This window comes from Mobula birostris, chromosome 4, assembly GCF_030028105.1.
Source record: "Mobula birostris isolate sMobBir1 chromosome 4, sMobBir1.hap1, whole genome shotgun sequence".
In the NCBI taxonomy this organism is placed as follows: Eukaryota; Metazoa; Chordata; class Chondrichthyes; order Myliobatiformes; family Myliobatidae; genus Mobula; species Mobula birostris.
In genome coordinates, this window is record NC_092373.1 from 124,245,127 (window position 1) to 124,253,205 (window position 8,079).

Below are 8,079 nucleotides of genomic sequence, written 5' to 3' on the forward strand. Positions count from 1 at the left end.
CTGGCTGTTTTTAGGAATTACAACACTTAAAACACTAGAAAACACTAACTAAATTAAATAATGTAATTAAATTATTATTTATTAAAATATTATTAACATTAAATTAAATACAGTGGATTATGGTTAATTGGAACACATTGGGACCAGCACATTTTGGTCCTATAAAGCAGCAGCCCCAGTTAGCTGAAGTTCCATGAAAATAGTTTAAAAGATATAAAAAAGAGCAATTACCATTCAGGTGAGTAACAAATTTTGTATTCAGATGAGTAACAAGTTATGTATTTAAATGAAATAGAGAAAAAAATAGAATACTAGCAATACTTCTACAGTGCTATAAAACTGTGTGTTGGTTCCTAAAATTTATCGAAGGAGGATTTCAGCCAGTGTACTCTGCTGTGTTTTTTTTTGATTGACTGCAAACGAACAAATTCAGTGCACACACCTAGTGCTGATCCAGTATACGATGCATTGCTTTCTTTGAACATGATAGTGTTGCATGTTTGCAGCCAAGGGAACCGTTCAGCGTGGCACAATAAAAAAAAGCCTGTTTCATTGCCATTGTAGATATCAACTGCAGAAAATTTTTGAAGCAAGTCGGTGAGTTTTGTATATTCCCATGTTTCAGCACTTACAGCATCAGCATTATCTTTCTCACTGTGTGCTTTCTTGAATTTAATGTGGTGCCAACATTTCCATCAAGACAACCAACCATCCATGGCTTTAAAATCTTCGTGACCCGCTTCTTAGCTAACTCGTCTGTCGTGTTTCCTTTTTAAGCCTGGTCCACTGACAAGCACACTTCGTCCAGTTACAATGGAAAACCATTGATTGAGGGCCTCTTCAATATCTGTACCTTTACCTTCATGCTTTCATTTTTGAGATGTTCCCTGTTGTCCTAGCGAAATACCCATTCTTCTCGTTGTTTATCTTGCAAATGTATCAAGCTTCCAGTTATAGATTTCCGCTCTCCAGTTTTCTCTGCCAGTTGACAATGAGTGGTGTTAGGCAGATGGCTTTTAATTTGGTCCAGTAAGGTAATTTTTTCAGCTAGTGTCAAATGTTTTCATGGCCTCTTGACAAGGGTGTGAAATTTTTGAAATCAAAATTTTAAAAAATACAAAATTATCAAAAACCACTGCTTTTTGAATCGACATCCATTGGCCCAATGGATAACATAACACAAGCACACACAACTGACGCTAATTAAAAACTGTTCACTCTAGGCATGATGTCGAATCTGAAGGCCACCTAAGTGCACGTGACTGACACTAGTTAGAAACTGTTTGGCCACTGTCTCCTGTCCTAATTAAGCGGCATTGTGTCCCAAATAAACAAAGGGAATCATGGCTACATTCTCGATAAGTTTTCGTTCTTTAGGAGTTGTTCCAAATAGGTAGCTGCCCTGATTAACCAATCACCCAATTACAGGATTCACTGTACATCAAAGAAATTAATGCTTCTAAACTTTCCCCACACAGACTTGAAACGAATGAAGTCACTGAATCTTCTGTAAATCTAGCCTTGTGCAAGCCACCATGCTAAAACTGCTTTTGAATAGATCGTGGCATCTCATCCTCTTGAACCACTGCTGTGCTTTAGGGTGAAGCTACTCGCAGAGTGAAATCTCTAGCTGGAGTTCCAGAACGTAGTTCCAGTAACAATGATAGAATGAAAAATCTATTTCCAAATCAGCTTGGTACATTCCTTGGTGTTGGCCTTCTTATGATCCTGCTGATCTTGTCCTTTATGGTAGAAATCTCAGATTTGGAAGACAGATTGGAGTACTGAGGTAAGTAACTGCAGGGGTTCAATCTGGGGTCCATGGAGCCCTCAGTTAATGCTAAGGCTCCATGGCATAAAAAAATTTGGAAATCCTGGTGCAGATGATAGATACTGCAGCTGCTGTCTGCTGGTAGTAGAAGGAATTAATATTCAGCACAGCTAATGAAGTAGGTTCCTTTGGTGTGAATGGTGCTGAGCTTCTTGATGTTGTTGGGATTTCATTCATCTTGGCAAGTGGGAAGTTTTCCTTTACATTGGTGAATTGTGCTGTTTAAATGCTAGAATGTCTTTAGGGTCTGAATAAGTGAGAAATTCACCACGGTATTCATAACTGTACATCTCGTGAGGAGGTAAGACTGATGAAGGCAAGAAAGTAGATATTGCCTTTATCTGGAGTCCCAACCCTTTTTTATGCCATGGACCAATATCATTAAGCAATGGGTCCATGGACCCCATTGGGAACCCCTGGTCTATATGTACTTTTGAAAGGCATTTGACAAAGTCCTGCCTGGTAGGTTGGTTTGAGGAAGTTCAGACACATGGATTCCAAGGCGAGCTGACTAATTGGCTTGGTGATAATGGTGATGATGGAAGAATACTGTTCTGATTGGAAGTCTATGTCTAGTAGTGTAGGGCAGAGATCGGAGCTGGGACCTTTGTTGTTCTCAATATATATTCAATACTTGACGTGAATGTAGAAGGTGTAATTAGCAAGTATGTAGATGACACAAAAGTTGATGGTGTTGAGGATAGTGAGGAGGGCTGACAGGACATACATAGCTCAAAAAGAAAGTTAAATGGAGTATTGACAGATGGAATTCAATCCTACAAGTGCCAACTGGTGCACTTCATGAAGTGAGGTGGGGGTAGGACATCTGTAGTAAATGATAGGGCACTAGGAACTGCTGAAGGGCCTTGAAGTTCAAGACCTAGGTCCTTGAGAATGATGGCACATTTATACAAGGTAATGAATAAGGCATACGGAATGCTTGCCTTCAAAGGTCAGGGCACAGATTGTTAAAGCTGCAGGTTTTTTTGTAACTTTATGAACACCAGTTAGAGCACACTTGGAGGGTGTTGTGTACAGTTCTGGTTGCCATGGGAAAGATGTGATTGTGCTCAAGAGGGTGCAGAACAGTTTCCCCTGAAGTTGCCTGGATTGGAGGATTTCAGTTATGCAGAGTGACTGGACAGGCTAGACTTGTTTTCCCTGGAATGCTGGAGGCTGGTGGGTGATTATAAGAGGCACAGGTAGTCAAAATCATTTTCCCACAGTAGTACTTAATGCCTGTTATGCCGTTGGCATTTAGGCAGCAATGAAGGACCTTCATCTCTGCCTGTATAGAAGGATTCTTCCATTACAGTTATTTTTTGACCAGTCAGGGTTGTTAGCCCTGAACTGAACCTCTGAACCTGGAGGACCGGTGCACACTTTTAGTCTGACCTCTACCCTTTTGCCCTTTTTTGGCATTGGTGACACTAGCAAGAGCCAAAGCACAAGGCCCTGACTCTAACAAATATAGCTCTCCGGGTCACTGAGGCTTCCCACAGTAAGACCATAAGACCTTAAGACAAAGGAGCAGAAGTCGGACATTCAGCCCATCGAGTCTGCTCTGCCATTTTATCATGAGCTGATCCATTCTCCCATTTAGTCCCACTTCCCCGCCCTCTCACTATAACCTTTGATGCCCTCGCTACTCAGATACCTATCAATCTCTGCCTGAAATACACCCAATGACTTGGCCTCCACTGCCGGCCGTGGCAACAAATTCCATAGATTCACCACCCTCCGGCTAAAAAAATTTCTTCACATCTCTGTTCTGAATGGGCGCCCTTCAATCCTTAAGTCATGCCCTCTCGTACTAGACTCCCCCATCATGCAAAACAACATCCACTCTGTCCATGCCTTTCAACATTCGAAATGTTCCTATGAGGTCCCCCCTCATTCTTCTAAACTCCAGGGAATACAGTCCAAGAGCGGACAAACGTTCCTCATATGTTAACCCTCTCATTCCCGGAATCATTTTAGTGAATCTTCTCTGTACCCTCTCCAACGTCAGCACATTCTTTCTTAAATAAGGAGCCCAAAACTGCCCACAGTACTCCAAGTGAGGTCTTACCAGTGCCTTACAGAGCCTCAACATCACATCCCTGCTCCTGTACTCTATTCCTCTAGAAATGAATGCCAACATTGCATTTGCCTTCTTCACCAACAACTCAACCTGGAGGTTAACCTTAAAGGTATCCTGCATGTGAACTCCCAAGTCCTGTTGCATCTCTGAACTTTGAATCTTTTCTCCATTTAAATAATAGTCTGCCCATTTATTTCTTCTGCCAAAGTGCATAACCATATATTTTCCAACATTGTATTTCATTTGCCAATTCTTTGCCCATTCTTCCAATCTTTCCAAGCTCCTTTGCAGACTCTCTGTTTCCTCAGCACTACCGGTCCCTCCACCTATCTTTGTATCATCAGCAAAGCCACAAAGCCATCTATTCCATAATCCAAATCGTTGATGTACAATGTAAAAAGAAGCAGCCCCAACATGGACCCCTGTGGAACACCACTGGTAACTGGCAGCCAACCAGAATAGGATCCCTTTATTCCCACTCTCCGTTTCCTGCCAATCAGCCAACGCCCTATCCACATATGTAACTTTCCCGTAATTCCATGGGCTCTTATCTTGTTAAGCAGCCTCATGTGTGGCACCTTGTCAAAGGCCTTCTGAAAATCCAAATATACAACATCCACTGCATCTCCCTTGTCTAGCCTACTCGTAATTTCCTCAAAAAATTGTAATAGGTTTGTCAAGCAGGATTTTCCTTTAAGGAAACCATGCTGAGTTCTGCCTATCTTGTCATATGCCTCCAGGTACTCCATAACCTCATCCTTGACAATCGACTTCAACAACTTCCCAATCACCGATGTCAAGCTCACAGGTCTATAATTTCCTTTTTGCTTCCTTGCCCCCTTCTTAAATAGCGGAGTGACGTTTGCAACCTTCCAGTCCTCCGGAGGCATGCCAGTAAGAGTTATCAAAAACAAGGGAACATAAGATTCTACTCTAATCTGGATGAAGGAGTTTTAAAAGGAATCAGAGGGGAAAGTTGTTTTTTTTAGACACAAATAATGATTAATACCTGGAACACACTTTCAGAGCAAATGGTGAAATCGGATATGATCACTGCATTTAAGTGACATATAGACAAGCATTTTAGCAGGCAAGGCATGAAAGGATAATATGTGAGGAGAGAGGAACTGTAGACATGGGAATGGTGGGCTAAAGAGATCACTTTGGTGCTATACAACTCTGTTACTCTGTCACAAGGAAATCTGCAGATACTGGAATTTCAGGCAACACACATAAAAATTGCTGGCCCTTCTCAGCCCGAACCGTTGAATGTACCTCTTCTTATAGATGCTGCCTGGCCTGCTGTGTTCACCAGCAATTTTTATGTGTGTTGCTGTATAACTCTGTTTCAGCTTACATCTGTTTATTGTCAATGTCATTCTGCACGCAAGCTTAGACTGCTTATTTTTTGAGGTGCTCTGGGTCAGATTGGATATCATGCAATCAGCACTGAACATCCCTATTTCTCACCCGAGGACAGAAGCAAGGTCATTGATGAAGCAGCTGAACTCCAGTAACAGGGCCTTTGGGGTGAAGGTGAATGATATCGAACAACTGCAGCAACCATTGTTCAGGCCAGAACTGCATCTAGTGAAGATTGCATCCTGACTTCAGTTTTACCAGGGATCTCTGATGTCCCAATCTATCAAATGCTGCCTCAGTGTAAAGGGCAACAGCTCTCTCCTCAGCCCTGGAATTCACATTATTTGCCCACAAAGGCTGTGATGCAGTTTGAAGCTCAGTGGTCCTGGTGAAAGTCAGGTCATCATACATGGAAAATTATCGATAAGTGCACAATAATTGGATTGTTGAGGCCATTTTCCAATATCTTAATGATCATTCAGAAGAGACTGAATTTGCAGTAATTCACCAATAAGATTTCCTATTTTGTTATATTGCATGAAGGAGGCTATTTGCCCTCTCAATTTCATGTCAGATCTCCATCACATTCCATTCCATCATATTTTTAGCCGGAAGCTATAATTTCTCAATCCATCAAGCTTTCTTTATTTTCCTGCTATCCAACCAGTGGCGACTTACAATCAAAAACCAAGATTTCAGGAGGAGGAATCAAGAGCATCTGATGGGGTAACAGAGAGAAGCTACAATATCTATCCAGAGAGAACCAGGGTCAGGATTGAACCCAAATCACTGTATCTGTGTATCAGTTGCCCTAAGTTCTCTGCCTCTTTTCTATCTATCTTTTTGAAGATGGGATGTTCTTAGTCCCTCTGTCGCCTTCCATTAGTAGTTTAATTATTCATTACACTTCACAGCTGGATCTGGCAGGATTGCAGACCTTTGATCTGCTACATAGTTTGTGGGTTCACGAGTACTATACTTCTGTGTTTTGCACCCACATTGTCCTGTATTGTCATTTTGCCTGGATGGCATCTTAATTTTAGTCATGCCTGCTGCTACTCCCAGCATCTCATTGAACTAGGGGTTGAGCATCTTGTTTGATAGGAATGGTGGAGAGAGAGGAAAGGCTGGGCCCTGGTGTCACTGATTCTGATCGAGTAGTCAGCTGCTGAGGATGAGCCAAAGCATCTAACCAGCTGAGACAAGACTTTAGGTGATAATCGATTAGATTTCACTGCTTGGTTTGATCTGTAAGACAATGAGTTCCAGAGTCAATGTTGAAGATCCCAACCATGACTTACTTCTGGCTGGGCACCAGCTTGCAAGTAGATACACACCAGTACATACTCATTCATGTCTACCTACTAGTAATGAAACAGGCCAAACCCAAGCTGCAGTAAAAGAAAGTAACAAACTGCTCGTAAGGCATGATTCTGTGTTAGAATCTTCCACAACGGATGCGGGGACAATTTTCCATAGATAGGCATTTGCCATTTTGGATCAATGCAGGATTTGTCCAGCTTAATCCTTATACTTTAACACTGAATGACTTCCTGGGCTATTTCAGCAGGCAGTTAAGAACCAACCATACGGCTGTTGGTCTTAAGTTGCACATGGGCCAAGAAAACAGATTTCCTTCCCCGAAGGACATTAGTTAACCAGATGGGTTTTATGGGAATTTATTACACTGCATGAGACATCCAATGAGAGAATGTAGTCAGAATAATAGCGACTGTCAGCTGAACCAAATTTACACACTCTTCTGCAGGAATTCGGCATCAGCACAGTCACAGAAAGTTCAGATCTTTATACAGTGTAATCTCACAGTGATACCAGCAAGCATGGAATGAGGAAATACAAAACTGTCAACATAGAGTCATACAGGTATAGAAAAGTACAGATCAGAAACAGGCCCCTTGGCCCATCTAGTCTGTGCCAAACCATTTAACCTGCCTACTCCCATTGACCTGCACCAGGACTACAGCCCTCAATACCCCGACTATCCATGTACCTAACAAACTTCTCTTAAATGCGGATATCAAGCTTGCATGTACCACCTGTGCTGACAGTTCGTTCCACACTCTTACATCCCTCTGAGTAAAGATGTTTCCCCTCATGTTCCCCTTAAGTGAAGTGAAGATATTGAGGATTAATCTCTTACATAGATCACCACAAAAACTGAAAGAGAAATACAATATACTGATCTCTCAATAATATTATACGTCAATTTAAATTTCTACATCCATAGGCAGTAAAAACTCAAATAGGTCAGCACTTGCACCTGAATTACTGGTGTGCAGTTCTGAGCAAAAATCACCCATACTTTATTCACCATCATCACTTACTGAAAAAGAAAATTCTCCTTAGTAGATTGTGCTCCTATGTTGAAGCTCTTAGCACCAGAACAAGCTTAACTGAAATGCATATCTGAATACTGCAGGCATTCAAATGGAGGAAGATTGACATGAAGCTTGGTAGATGATGAAAGGGAGAATTGTGGAAGGTGTCATATAAATTGGTAAGATGGGAGTCAAGAGCCCCAGCATCAGGAAAAGGGAACTGGGGGGAGTTCAAAATGGTAGAAGGGTGAAAGAAAGATCATAAAAGGTTGTGTGGTTTGGAGTCAGAGGATACGAAGAAAATTAGGGATGTTGCACAGGGTGGGCTTTGCAGTGGAGGAGTGGACGGGTGATCAACAAGTTTGTTAGATTTTTCACTTATCTCCAGTTCTCCTAGGTATATATTCTCCTCAATGCAGCTTGATACAAGCATCTCTGAGCTATTACCTGGTTTCTGTCCCTTT